This window comes from Triturus cristatus, chromosome 8 (assembly GCF_964204655.1).
Source record: "Triturus cristatus chromosome 8, aTriCri1.1, whole genome shotgun sequence".
Classification (NCBI taxonomy): domain Eukaryota; kingdom Metazoa; phylum Chordata; class Amphibia; order Caudata; family Salamandridae; genus Triturus; species Triturus cristatus.
The window spans coordinates 1,433,473,148-1,433,489,172 of NC_140591.1; positions in this window are offsets into that span (position 1 = coordinate 1,433,473,148).

Consider the following 16,025-nt stretch of genomic DNA (forward strand, 5'->3'; position numbering starts at 1 on the left):
TACAAAAATTCATACCACGGTAAATAACCAACATTTTTTTTAATTCTTTTTTTCCGACGCGTTAGAGCGTCAACAAAAGGAGACCGCGGAGGGCATTTCAGCGTCTTCAAGACAATTAAGAGGGGGTCCAGCCTAAATGTCCAGAAGCCGTTCTTTCGTCGATGTTTTTTTCCTACATTTGTCGTTAAACTCTCCAGAGTTTGACGAGGACCTCTAACGACTAGAAGTGGACAAGCCAATAACTTATTAGGGAGACCCAATGGACTGTTGATTAGAGCCCATGCACCAGCCGAGCGATGAAAGTATTTTTCAAGAAAATCAACCAGCAAACATACAAGATAACATAACTTCGAAATAATATATACACAGTATGTCTTTACCACATGGAAGCTTTTCACCTTAGGAAAGCAAATTCTCACTTTATTGATAGGCATTTGTAAAAGTGACCCTTCTTGAAGATGAAACATAGTAATGTGTGTCACAGTCTTATAACGGCTGGAGAAACATTTATAGACTATTAAAATAAACTCAAGAGCTTTTTGTACAGCCAACATGCCGAACTCACATATTTTAAGATGTTCTCATAATATAATTAGGCTCTGTAAAATCAACTATTTGCCAAGGATCACAGTTCGTTCAAGCAGGGAAGCCAGGATGGGTACTGAGTTTTCTGGTTTCAAATGTTGTACTCCAGCCACTAGATGGGCATCTAGTTCCCTCGTTTTAAATCAAAGGATAACACATTGACAATTGTAGGTGCAAGAGGCTAGAACATGTGGGGCAGGCACAAGCCGCATGAATGTTCAGCTAATTTTGTATTCAAGTGTCCAAGAGAACCTTGAACAGACCTAAAGCCAGGAATCTGGCCCCAAGCTTTCAATGGCTCACCAATCTCTAATTAATAAGTGGTAGAGCCAGAGGAAAAAAGGCTACAACACTATTAGAAGATTCCACCCACTAAGAGTAGAATAGTCTAAATTAGGAATTACATTTGATATGTCATGTCATTTGGGCAGCATTTTAGTAACCTTGAGGCAAAGGCAACATCTTTATCATTTGCTTTTAGAAAGTTAAGAGATAAGTTATCATGCCCAAACCACGAGCACTTGCTGAAGATCATGAAAGCTAAACTGATTCCATCTTTGGATTACGGGTTGATGATTTTTCGAGGCAAAGATGCAAAAATCTTGGATGACATCCAGATAAAAGTTTACAAATCAGTTTTTAGGATTCCTAGATACATAGGCCGTGCCAATGTAAGATTAGAATTTGGTCTGAAATGACAAACTCAGGTACGGCAATATACTTAACTAAAAAATGTAACTATCATTATCACGCTCAGAAAAAGGTTCTCTCTCAAGTCAGTGTTGGCATGAGATAATGAGGAGTGAGCATGCAAGTAGTTGGAGATCATTTTTAAATGAGTTTACTTAATTTCAAATGCCCAAACTTAGAAGATGAAATTAGAAGTAAACACGTATTTAAAAGAAGAATAAATAAATCAGCTAATCAACCAACTATAACAGACAATGACTAGCTTAAGAAAATAAAAAACATTCATGGTCAGTTGCTAACTCTTTTAGAAAATTGGAACCACAACCGTATTTGCTGTCCCATTTAAAACCGTTTTTTAGGAATAGATTTATACTAATACGGTTTGGGAGATACCCAACTAAAGACGGATTTCCAAAATGGGAACAAAAATGGCCTTCTAAAGTATGTAGGCTGTGTGGATTATGTGAAGAAACATTAGTACATATTGTAATCATGTGTCCCCAATTATTAGATGAGCAGAAATTCCTCTTACGATCCATTTTTAATGAATTGGGGGTAAGAATTTGTAGAAATGCTATCACATGTCTCAATGGTGCCACGCCATGAATGACTTCTCGTTTTGTTAAGTTTATTTTAATAGCTGGAAAAAAACTATTATCTTGAAGTGATTGTCTTATAATATAGGTGCATATACTATTGATGTGGTTATAAATATGAAATGAAAATTAAGTAGGTAATTTTAAATTATGCTTTTAAATAAAAAAAATTCTACAGTATTAATCAAAACATACCTAGAGAATAAAAATTGGTTGATTTACAGGCAAGATATTATAATTAGAATGTCAGCACAAATGCACTTTACTTTTTGCAGTGTTCCTCTGTCGCCAAGTATATTTATAAACATACAATTTTAGGGCAACGTAATGTATATTTTATAATATTAGTATAAATTAAAATATAACTAGAGAATAAAGATGCCTGAATTAGTCGGAATATTACAATGTCAGCACAAATGCACTTTACTATTTGCCGTTCACCTCGATTATAAAGTATATCGATAACATACAATTTGCGGGCTTATGTAATTTATATTTTAGCTGCTAAGAACTGTTACCACAAATGTATTTTACTACCCAATGTCCTCTATTGCTGCTAAGTCAACTGTTTTAAGTTTTTTTTAATTTATTTTATTCGGTGTACATAATGATTTTGTAAACTTTATCCTTATGTAATTTTAAGCTGTAGCTGCTAAAAACAGGAATTGGTCAATCCTTTCCTCTTTTGTTCTTTGTGATTTCGATGTTATATTGTTGTTTTACTCTTATTGTTTATGTGTGGTTCTTATCGATTGTAATGATTTTAATTAATCAACAAATAAAATTATTCATCAACTAAACAACGATTGAGAAGTTAGAGTAAGTAGTCGATTCTGCCACTCTACGGTCTTCTATGGAGTTCCCAACATTCCTATGTTCTAACTTTTTTTTATATATAAAAAAAAAAAGAGCAAAGAGTTTTAAAGAACAAGAATATTACAGGAACAAGTTCAAGGGGTAAGGTGGGAGCAAATTCAAAACGTATGAGTAAAATACTTTAAGGTCTGATTCGGAGCGCTCTAGAAAAAGGAGACGGGGTGTGTGTTTTTTTTAAGGGGGTGTGGTTTAAATGAATAATAGGTGTTAGGTGCCATTTCTGTCAAAGGTTCAAACATTTTGGATGTTAACTTGTGAAATCGGTTAAAAGACGACCCCGCAAAAGGTTGAATTTAGATCTTTGTACCAAGCCTCAAGGAAGAGCACATTTAACCTTCCATGTGTTATAGCAGTTTGGGTATGCAGGGTTAAGTAGTGCTTTCTTCCGGTCCAGTGACCAGCCAGACAAGTTGATTGGTAACAATGGGCTTCTTAAACGAAATTCAGTATTTACAAAATGAGCCACTGAAAAGCATATGCACAAGTAAGGCCTCTTTTTGCTGCCATCTCCTACCATAACATCAACTCAGGACGATTTATCAGGAGTCCTGAGTGATGACCAAGATATGCTGGGTCTGTCAGATTGACCTGAGGCACCTTCAGGAATTTCAAAATCAAAAAAGAGTTCCACCGAGATTTGTCCCTAGCAGACTTTATTAGTAGGGTTTGAGTGGTCGAGGATGATGCTCAAGGGCAGGTTAGGGATTTGAATCAAAGTGGTGCCAATAGTTAAGATTTTAACAAAAGAAAAAACCATTTGATAATTTGCTAACAAAGTGTGGCCTATTGTAAAAATACTGCTTCCAACAGAGCATTGCAATATAGATCTGATCTATTACGTTTTCATGAAACTAAATCACCAATATTCAGGTTCATGTACTTAAAAAGTTTCTCCTGTGCTTGCAGCGTATGGTGGTAATGAAAGGCAGACTACAAGGATTTGGCAAACTACCACAGGAGTCCAGAGAGGTGTAGGCAGGCAGCAGGAAAGGGATGAAAATAAGTGGTTATAGGACAGACTAGGAGAGGGAGGAGCATAAAGCATTTAGAGGGGTAAATCATATAAAGTCTTAATATAATCTAAAAGATTCTTAGTAAAAAAACTTTAAAGATTCTTTATAGAGATGTAGGTAAGTAACTGAAAAGGGCTGTTCTTGTCACGTTATTCTGTTTTAGTAAAAGACTTGGTCACTGTAGTATTGCAAACATGTTCTTTTCCAGGAGGTCTACACTTACTGGTAACTGCTCAACTAAGCTTAATAATGAAAGAAACAAGCAGAGTGAAAGAAGGGGATATTCACCCACTTTATTAGAATATTCTGCATGGCAGATATGCTATACAAGTACATTCAAACTTATAGCATGATTACTGTTGCTAAAGATCTTTCCTTTAAGTTTTGCTTTTTTCTTTGTCATTTTTTTTTTTTACACATTCAAGTGGGTAGTACTTACACAATTCACAGCAGTTTCAGAGTTGCTGGAAAGGGACAATAAGGATATAAAATGTGTTTGGGTGAAGTCCACTACTGCTTATTATATGTGGCAGGACCATCAACTGATGAGACGAATTTTACACCCATATTGAAAAATAAGCTAAGTCACCCTTGAGCCTGAGCAAAGAGTCCATAAAGGTTCAGGCTTGCAAGTGAAACTATCGCCCACTAAATCAGTTGTACTTGACAGGCTAAAGACCAGGAGGTTGCAGCAGACCAAATTTAGGCACTCAGTTTGCTGTTAAAGTAGGACTATCATGCTGAGGTAGTAAAGACTCCAAGTGGAACAGATTTTTGTGAGCAGCACTAACTTACGAATGCCATCTGTTCAGACTCCTGAAGGAGATGCAAGATTGAGGGCACGAGGTGAGCCAATAGTCCACTTAAGACAGAACTGTAGACCACGTGGTTCTGGACCTTTACTCAACTCCATGGCTTGTAGTTCCTCATAAACCGCAACTCACTTTTTCAAACACATAACTAATTTAACTTACAGCTTCCACCACCCACCTGAAAACATCTTAGTTTGATTGCATAGACCATCAGATTAGTACATAAGACAAAGAGGGATATACATCCAGTTGCGTCAGCTACTTGATGAGCATGTGTCCACTTGTATCAATTATCATTCTCTCCAGCCCACCCAAGACTTTTCACAGTAGAGCAATACAAGAGAGACTGAAGTTGTGTGTGCGTGTATGTATATATATATATATATATATATATATATATATATATATATATATATATAAATAAAAGTTACCTCAGAAACTTGTAATTAACAAGCCATGAACAGTCCCTCAAAAAACTGTGTTTGTGGCCGCATAATTCCATTTGGTGTCCTTGATGTTCGTTATAACAGGTAGCACTGAACCAATCCAGTCTATACTTTATTTGCATTCAATCAAATTAGCCTTTCATCTTTCGTGTTTAGAAAAATGCAGAATCAATATTAAATGTAATAACAGACTTTTCAAAACGGTCAAGTTTCCCATTTCCATTCACGAGCAGATCCAGTTTTTTTTTTATTTGTATTTTTTGTCTGACTCAGTGCTGCATTTATAACTGACTTAACAGCAACATAAGTACCGAAACGCAGACAAACTGGACTGCATACGTTTCTCAAGCATGGAACTATTAACATCGAGAGCATAAATAGTTTGGAGTCCACGGTAATTGGATTTTTCGTTAACGATTCAGAATTAACTTCATCTGATCTACAAATGACATGTAAAGAGACTGGCATTTTCAAGCTCCACAGTGATTGGCCACCGGGTAACTCGTTGTGCCGTCGATAACACACAAGGCCCAAGGAGTTGGGAGCCAAATGTAAAAGCACGTAACTAGTTAGATACTCTACAAATACCGGATTTTAGGACTGGTTTGTTTCCCTCCTCTGAAAGGCAGTTTTCTATAAAATCCATCCTTTTGCAATGGACCATGGTAACAAGGTTTCAAGCAGTAAGTTCCTGGCAGAGGCGCTCGTTCCCTCCGTCTGGCGTTGCAGTGGAGGCGTGATGGGATGTGACGCGCAGCTTGTGACTCAAGTGCAGCCCATCAGCCGCAGGGCTCAATTGGGCGTTAACATCTTCGCCGCTCATCGCTCCACTAAAGCCATCACATGGGCGAGGCTTTTCACACGTCCATTTATTAAGCCAGGAGCCGATAAACGCTGCTCTTTGCTATTCAAACACATACTTTAGGAATTCACCATTAACCAGTGTCTGGATTACCAAATGAGGAAGGGCAGGGAACTCCTCAACGAAAAATTATCCACTAGGCCCCTTCCCCCATCAAATTAGTTTTAATTACGTCATCGAATACAACTACAACGATTCTAGATTTCTGGGATTAGGGAGGGTGATACCGAATTCTACACATCAAATAGACTTGATAACACTTTGAAGAAGTGAAACGTGTTCATATTTGTTACGTTTTAAATTCTGAAGGGTGAGTTAGAATATAGCAAAAAACAAAGATGATGAACGGAATGCTGAACAGTCACTCCCAGTACTGAGATCTGGGCCTAAATCCAGCGGTTAGTCAAAATTACAATGCTGTGGCAACCCCCACAAGGGGTTGCTGAATAGAAATATTTTTTAGCCTAGGTACAATAAAGCATGGTACATTGGCGCCTAACAAAGTAGGATGATGGGAGACGTGCAGTAAAGTATTCTTTTATGTGCGCCAAGCCGTTCCTTTCCCAGAGAAATCATGTAAATGTGACCGGTCTATTTGAACGGCTTTCAGTTGAGCACACTTTGCACAAACGAAATGAATGCAAAAAAATACAAAACCATGTGAAACATGAACTGTCATTTCCCAATATAACCAATGTGATAGCAAATTTCCTCAACTCTGTGCATTTCAAAATATATTGATACCGTAAGAACCTTTTACCAGTTTGTAAACTGAACACATGGGCAGGACTACACCACCCCCCAATCCACGACCCCCCAAAAATTCACACTACTCATGTGGATGTGCATTGGTTTTTATTACAGTATAAATCTGTGTACATATATTCAAACATTTTAAGGTTACTATGGACTCTTCACTAAAAATCTAATAACGCATACACAAAACCATTCAGTAATATCGGAGAAAAATACATTGCATCAACATTTGTGCTTCAGTGCTCCTCGCCAACAATCCAGTTTCACACTCACTGGCCAAGGCTTGCTCCCTTTTCTCAAGTCAACCATGAGGGTTCCTGTCGAAGAAGTGACAACACCACCACACTTTTAAAAGCGGTTCTCCACAATTAGGACAAAAAATGTATGCACATGAATTTTCAACCACAAATTGCAATGTTCAAAACCAGTAAAGAAGTCACTGCTACTGCGCCATTACAAGGGTGATCATGGCCTCAACATTAATTTTCCCCACATAAATGTTACCCTGACAATTACAGAACGACAATAAAAATGTCTGTGATGCATTACCTTGAAACACTAATTATCAAAATGTGATAAACAGCTTCACTCTTGCTGCATTACGTCAATTTCAATCCAGCCTGGATACAGTACAGTCTTAGGCTGCATGCCCAGCCCCCATTACTGGAGACCGGGCTTACTAGAGACCAAAAAAATGCTGACATTGGAACTCTTTCAAAGTCTGGTCACCAACAGTTCCCTCTGCGTTACCCCTCTATAATCATTACCCCCAAGTCCTAACCTGTGTGCATAAACCTAATTTTGATGAGATGTCTTAAGTCAGTCTCCAGAGGCCAAAGCAGTAATTACCCCTGTAGACTACATTAAAATATCTGGACCATCTGATCATATTTGCTTCTATGCCTTAGTCCATCGTATGCTTGCAACCCCTTTTCATACAAGAACGGTTCTGACATGGTCTCCTCAGTAGTAACATTTATCACTCAGGAGTCACCTTTCAGTAGACTGTAGGAGCAGCCCATCCTGGAACACTATTAACAGTTTGAAAGAGGCCCTCAATTCTGAAAACAAAACTGAAACAGCAAGTCTCCAGAGAACTGGACAGCAACTCTTTATTTTCTGATTCACAATAAGCCAGCATAAGGGTCTCCTAGAGAGCTGGACAGTCCCAGGGGCAAGATACCACACAATAACAGACCCAATACTATGTCGGTTTTCATATTGAGAATTATTCTCAGTCAGTATTTATTACATTAAATCAAAGTTCAAACTTAAAAACATTAATATGCTTTAAAGATACAAAATACATTGCAATGAAAATACATGGGGGGACAACATCTACCCAACAGGCTAGACATTTAACTACTTGGCATATAACCTTCCCAAGTGCAACTTAATAAATCAATTAAAATCATACTGGACCTGTTGAGCCTGAAGACACCTCCCCCCCCCCCCATGAAAGATGAGCACAGAAGGCAGCCTAAGCCTCATTTCCAAGATCCATTTGACCCATCATCTATATTCTCGAACCAGGACCTCAAAACAAATCACACCTATTGCACAGAAAAATGAGGGAGAAGTAAATAAAGGTTAGGTATTAGCTATTTCAAGGCGTTGTGTAAGACCTTGCACCAAGACTCCAAAGATTGAATGAGCTGGGTGGTTCCTCTGCTGCCTCCGGATGGAAACTTCTGCAATCCTGCATCTTGAAACAAGACAGAGGATCATCATTCTTCAACACACCAAGGACATGCTTGGCCTTACACAAGATGTTATTCTTTTCACATACAGGCATTTTTATGGTTCAACAATCTCAAAATTATCCTGCACTTTGTGTGCTGTTGATGTATAGATTTCGCTACCACCTTATTTTGGGACCCTAACACCACAGACTCAAGGAAGTAATAAGTCCAGATGCGCAAGGACCCTCCAACCCTAGGACTGCGCCAAAATCCCAAACTCCCTACCGTATTAGTATATAGGTTTGAGACCACCTGAGGCGCGTTGGAGACCCAAGCCTACAAGTCCCCACCCCCACTTCAAATGAACAATTCAGCCAGAGACCGGATGTTGGTTTTAAGAGTAATTTCACAGGCTGTAGCTATTATAAAAAGAACAAGGAAGATTCATCAAATATTGAATCTAGACATGTGAGGGGCATGACCAAGATGGTGTAAGGGTAGGTCGTCTTTCTCTGCCTTTCAATACCCACAGTCAGCGTAATATGCAATACCACCCGAATCTGACGTGCAGAAACGACCGAAGAGTGTTGGGGATCCGGCGACAGGACTGCAGCCCTCCTTGTGCTGAAATCCCGAATCAACAGCTCCCTGGTGTGATCCGCAGCCCGCCTCCAGAGGCAGCAGGGCCTGTGCTGCTCGTGGTTGCTCCAGAGGCTGTATCCTGCAGCATGTCAATAGGGAAAGAGTAGGAGCCCACACGGAGGAAGTCGGTGCTGTGTCAGAACGACATCCCGGCCTCAGACAATGGCCGCAGGAGAATCGCGCTGATGTGGTGTTGGAGCCTTGCTACTCTGAAGCGAGGGGCAGCTGTGTGGTGAACAGGCAGACTCCAGGCTGCGAAGACCTGCCCTTTCCTGGGACTCCAGGAGGCCTTGGTGAGTGACATGACCCGCCTGTGGCGGGTGAATAGCGAAGGTCATCTGACTTAGCCCACGGAGACCGGGGGCTCCCAGGGTGATACGCAGTGCAGTGGCTGTACAGGACTTGGGACAGGGCTAGTCGGGCTCCGAGGCCCCTAAACAATTGTAATTGATTGCATTTTGGATCCACACCCGAGACGTGGGGCTACTGACCCCAGGGCTTAGCTCCCACCTGACTTGGCGGCCCCTGGGTAGGGGCATAGACAGCTTTGGTGCTGGAAGAACAGACACCAGGCTTGGAGAAACTCAGGCCCTGGAGGAGGTGATCGGCCTGGAGAGAAGGAGCCAACCACTTTCACTTTCCCACCAGCTCCCCCCCCCCCAGAAAGACATGCAAGAGACCTCACGCACGTACCCTAGCCTGTAGGATTTCAGAGCTGGTTGAGGCCTGGGCCCAACAGATGACAGCCTGGCCGCTGCAATGAGCACCTATGCACTTTGAGGCCCCACTTGCTGAACCTCCTTTTAAGCCACACACTTGAGTCAGGGGCAGAGTCCCACTCCTGGCCCCTCCGGACTGGTGTTACCCTGTATGGCAGTGGTGCCAGGCGACAGACATAGCCAGCACTCATGGTGGGTGGCTCCTTGGGACGCTGGGGCGATCACTAGGGTGTCCCTGAGGTATATTGGGCCTGCCTCCCCCACGAATACGTAACCTAACCACGTTCTTCAGACCGTACAGCGTTCCTTTGTAGCCCTACCACAATAGACGTGGCCCGGAGGGTGACCGCCACTGACCTAACGCAATGACTGCAGCCCGCTCCTAAAAAGACCACACACTTAAAGACATGCAGACAAGGCCCACTGACACCTCGGCTACTGACCACTCCTCGGCGCCCACCTCATAGCAGCCTCTGAAGGATTGTGGAACCAGTGACCCTTTCCTTCCTTGAGACTCTATTCTTGTCCCTCCGAGAAGATCAACAAGTCATTAAAAGGGCATCAAGGAGATGCAGCAGGATTTAAATTCTCTCGGAGATTGGGTGGCATCTTTGGAGGAATAAGAAGACGGCCGCACAGAGGAAGTGGAGCACTTGCAACAAGACATCATCTGACTGAATGACCAGCAGATCGACCTACAAGCCCATTCTGAAGACCTTGAAAAATCGATTGCGCCGGAACAACATCCACATAAGGGACATACCACCGAAGGCAGAGGGTGGCGACATTGTTGGCTACATCTCAGATCTTACGCTTTATTAAAATCGATGCCCCTCCGTACCTCGAAATCAGAATAGACAGAGCACACAGAGTGGGCGTGCAGAATCAGTGCCACCAGCACACATTTTAGTCTGCGTACATGATTTTCAAATGAAGCAAAGGATTCTGCGCAGGGCCCGAGAGAAACACCCTATCCAATTCAAGACGCATAAACAAACACCATCAGGACTTGGCCTCAATTACACTACAGAAAATGTGTGATTTTCAAAGGGCCACTTGCAACCTAAGAAATATTGGTGTGCCCCATTTATGGGGGCACCCCTTCCAGTTAATTTTCCACCTGGATGGTAAACCACATCAATTACGTTCCTTGGAGGAGACACGTTGAGTCTTGGGGATAGACAATTCCACTGATCATTCATAATTGAAGACCATCCTATCCCGTTTGACGGCCCGCCGCTCCGTGATGGAAAGCAGCGTCTGGACCCGTAAACGATTGAACATAGAAAGCAGGCGGTATTGGAGTCTATCCCCGCAGCGTTGGCCAAGACAGGTTCCCTCGAACATGGCTGGGCACGTAATAATGAATACTCAATGGCGGGGGTGGGGGAAGGGCTGGGGGTCCTGAGGCCACAATTTGAGCCCCTACACTTTGGACACTTCTAACTGTAAGACCACCTCCTTACTTATACATTCATGTTGTTGTTTGTAATGCTGCATTTTCCTTTTTTGTTCATGTAGGTAAGTGCCTTTTTTTTGCATGGTTAGCCCCTAACTTTTTGCCAGATACCTGATGCCAACTTGACCAAGTGTGTTCTGGGATCCGTCTAACCAGGCCCCAGCACCGGTTTTCTTTCCTAAAAATATACCTCTGTACCCACAAATGACACCTCTGGGTCACCTGTAATTTCCTTGTAAAATGTACCCCTGGTAACCAGAGCCTAGTGACCAGAGAGGGCCTATGAGGGCTGCAGCATGCATTGTGCCAACCTCAGAGACCCCCTCACCTTATCACCCACACCCTGCCAATGCCAAGTCACACCTCTAGCAGACCTTACAGCACTAAAAGGCAGGATGCACCATGCCACAGGTGAGGGCATAGCAGCATGAGCAATGTGCCCCTACAATGCCTTTGCCATTCACAGACATTGTAAGTGCAGTGGAGCCATTTTGAATACATGGGCTTGGAGTTTGTCAACAAACTCCCCAGCTTCATGATGGCTTTAGTGAAGTCTGGGAAGTTTGGTATTAAACTTCCCAGCACATTACACCCACACTGGTGCCGGTGTTGGATTTAAAATAAAATGCACACAGAGGGCAACTTAGAGATCTTAGAGATGCCCCTGACAAATGGCAGACTCTGGTGTGGTTCCTATGTGGCTCCAGCCATCTGCCACCACCAGACAGATTTCTGGACCCCAGGGTAGAGAGCCATCCGCTCTCTGGATCTGGGGACAAAGCACATCCTGTGCAGAGGAGTCATGCCTCCTACCCAAGGACGGGCAGGGTCCTTAAAGAGGGAGTTTCAAAGGCCTGCTACCTTTGTTAGCTACCCCCAGCCTTTTGCTGCTATCAGCAAATGGCTCCCACCGGTTCCAAACCCCATTTTGGGCACGAGAATCAGCTGGAAAACCTAGACAGGAAGGGAGGTCTGCCCAACTTTGCCAACCCCAACCCCTCAGGTGGGGGAGGTGAGGTGAAGCACAACTCAGTCCCCACCATCTTGTAGATGGGGGGGACCCCTCTAATCAGGAAGAGGCTTAAGCCCCCCTCCCATTGGAGGGTGGCATACTAGGGGGTGTAGACACCCCAGGGAAGAGACCCATTGATCCCAACCTGCACACCCCTGTAACATCCCTAAATCTAGTATTTAGGGGCACCCCTGAACCTTGCCTCTTCAGTTTCGACGTGACAAGAAGGACCGAAGATCTGTGCTGCAGAAGAGGACGGCGGCGAAAACTGCTGTGCCCCTAGCCCTACTGCCCTGTCTCCTGCTCTGAACCCCTGTGAGCTGAACCCGGCATGTCCTGCAGCCAGCAGCCTCCAAGAACCCCAGGGACCTGCCCTGCCATCACAAAGAACTCCCATCTCCTGTGGACACCGGATTTGTCCAACACCAACCCAATTCAGGACTCCAGATCCGGCCGGATCCACGAGTCCTCGCTAATCTTCACCGGACGCCCACGGCCCAAGTAGCCCAACACCCCAGCAAGGTCCCCTTGCCAATCCTTACCTGAGGGTCAGCGTTGGTCGACCTCCACTGACCTTCTCCCCAACGCTTGCAGCCTCATCCTGAAGGGTCCCCCCCCCCCCAAACACGACCGGAACCAATCAGAAGAATCCGACACAAAAGGACACCCCTGCAACCACCGCTCCAGAGTCCTGAGGTGCCCGACCAACTTTGTCCGTGTGTCCAGCAACTCTTCATCCTCCACCTGTTGGTTCCCTTAATAAAGTCTTCTGGCTCTAGCCTGCAGCCCTTTTCCGTTACCAACATCTTCCCTAGGATTGCATTGGTCTCCCGACAACTCCTAAGCACCCTGCACCTGGCTGCCTCTGCACCGCTGGTGGTGTGGACTCGGTGCTGACCTGAGACCCCCTTTGCCCTAACCTTATCCCTAGGAGCTTTGCTCCCAAGACAAAGTGGCCTGCCCGTGAGCAGTCCCCTAATGAGTGTGCCCCATAGGCTAATATTAGCACCTTGCACTCAGCTGCCATAGTGCCACTGGTGGTGCCCCTTGAGTGCCAGCCTGAACCTTGGTTCTACCCCCCAACACTCCAATTCCAAAACCGTTTTACTCACCTGTAACTTAACATTTCGTTTTTCCCATAGGACTGTATGGTGTGTTTTTTCAGAAAATTCTTGTGTTTAACTGTCTTGTATTACTCCATTGGTGTCCATAGCACCAGAATCCAAGCATCCAAGCATGGCGATGTGAAGGATGACAGCCAAGCATAGGCCACTCAGGCCACCATCTAGATCGCCACAGTGATTGCGGCGAGTAAAGCGCAGCCTCGGAGCCCCAGGTAGTTGTGGGCCCAGCCGTCCCAGCATGGCAAAAAGTGCAGTGAGCTCTGCAGATGTCAGGGTCCAGCCGGTCAGGTGCGTTGAGCACCATGATGAATCCAGTTCCCCAATCAAGAGTGCTGTGCCGAAGTACAGGCCACCAAGTGCAGCAACAGGGAAGGGAACGGTCACAACCAGATCACCATCTGGATCGTGGTGGGCTGACGGAAACGCAACCCAGCCGAGGAGCTTCAAGGGGGTACAGGCCTCGGTCAGCACTGTGAGGCTATATATACACAGCATCCCTTGCAGCTGTAAGGCAGAGCAGAGTGGCCCAGTGAAGTCCGGCGGCCTCGATACCTCAGGCTCACCAGCGGCCCGATCACCAAAGGGCCTCCAAGGTGAAGGCGAGGCAGCCAGTCTCTCCCCTGATGGTGCCACCAGAGTTGTATGGAAGTTGTTCCCAAGTGCGGTCATCCAGCCACCACCCATCTGGGGGAAAAGGGATTACATCTAGGATAGAGTCGGTGCGTATTCGGGCCTATTCAATCCATGATTTGGGCCAGATCCACCAGAGCTTCAATGGTGTGCGGCTATCTTGGTCACTGGCTTGGCCACACCTGCAACAGAGCAGTTAACGTGGCTGACCAATAATGCTCGTATTTGATAGTCAGCAATGCGCACCTCAATAACAAAAATCCCCCTCTGGGTTGCCAACAATGTGCTTACACACCTCACACACCCCAGGATAAAATTACATCTCTTTACAACAGGCACATATATGGGCCAACTACACATGTGCACAGAGATAACAAATGGCCAACCTACAAAATCTGCTTCAGAAAACCTTCAACTAAACCGCAACGCAACAGGAAAATAAATTAAAAATAATCGGACCCACCTATTTCTACATGTGTGTAGGCAGAGTACTGCACATTCTAAATGCAATTAATAAGCTGGTTTCCTTACGCACCCCAGGAAACCACAGAGAAACCAAGCAGAAAGTACTCTGCAATGAAAATTACCCTCCAAACGTACACATTCAAGCCTCATCACCTAAAAACAGACCAGCCAAGTCTCACTGGCCTCCCCAACAATGGTGCAGAATAGCCACAGAGGGCCAAGAATCAAAGAGCTTCTCCTGATACAAGTACAGTCACTGCCAAAAACAGAACAGTGTGATGCTGACAACAAAAAACAAAAATCACTGTCTGATGCAAGGGAGGCAGAGACTGCCAGGTAACCCAAAGAGAAGGAAAAAGACCACAGCAATGATTAGCGAAGGATCGCTCCAATTCAAGTAAAGCTCCCTCTTCGTCCAGCAGAAAACAAAAAGACTCCTGCCTGGTCTTGGTCTGCGGGGAAGGCCAGCAGCATTGTCACCAGGCAGAAGGTGAGTAAGGAAAGACCCCTCCCTTCTGGCTTAAATGTCAGCTGCCCCCCTTGCCGCCACCCATCCATATCTAACCAACCAAGCAACCAGAGCGGGAGCAGATTTTGCAAACTTTTCCAACTGTCCCTGGCTCACATCAAAATATAAATGTTTGTCCAGACATTGTCATTTATAGGGGGTGGGTTCACCCAATCCCGTTGGGCCCCAACTATGCACCATGGGATTCTTTGTGGCTCCCAAGGCCCACATATAGATTCCACTCTCGCGCAGCTGGGCAGAAGAGGCTTCCATTAAAATTTTCTAGAAATGTAGAGGAAATGAGTAGATAACGAATCTCAGACAAGCTTGTTCCATGGTTTTTTTTAGTCTCAAAATAGGCACAGGATACTGAACACCCCCACAGCGATGCATTTGTCAAAATAAACGCCTTGAAATTTGAAATACTGGAGACTGAAATTGTCCAGATGAACCAGAAGTAATCTGAATGTGGACGGTCTACCTTTGACATGCGAGTAGCAAACCCTAGAGACCTTAGCATACCAATGGCTTGCTCAAGAGACGCATACCAAGCAGAACAAACTGAATAGGTCAATTGCATCATTTACAGAATGTCCCTTGGTGGCTGAGAGAATAGGAGCTTAAACTCCCAAGACTTTCTTAGGTATCACGCCCAATGGGGAACAAATCAAATCAACCAAAAGCTTTTTCAAAGGACAATTCTGTGTCAATTTTCCTCTGTGCCACCCCTTTGTTTGCTAGCAAAGAATGATGTTTATTACTCTGTCCATCTTGCCACCTACTGTGCAGTGATTCCGAGACCACTCCAAAAAATCCAATATAGCAGCTGGGCAGCGTGCACGTTAGGCTACACAGTAAGCCATTAAATAAATGCCTGTAACTCGACCTGGGAGGGAGCATTCCCCAGCAGATTCTGTTGGCTGCTACTTCTGTGGTCGCTTGTCTTTTAAATATTTAGAGCACTTTAATTCAGTGTTACCACAACAGGAACAACTATGCTTCAACTTGCATGTCCCTGCAGGGTAAGTGCAAGCCTTTTTTTTTATTATTAAACACCCAAATTGCCCCTTGGGAGTAGTCTAGAGTTACCACTTTTCAGAAGCATCATGCACCTTCAATATTCACTCTGCCTGAACACACAGAGCAGA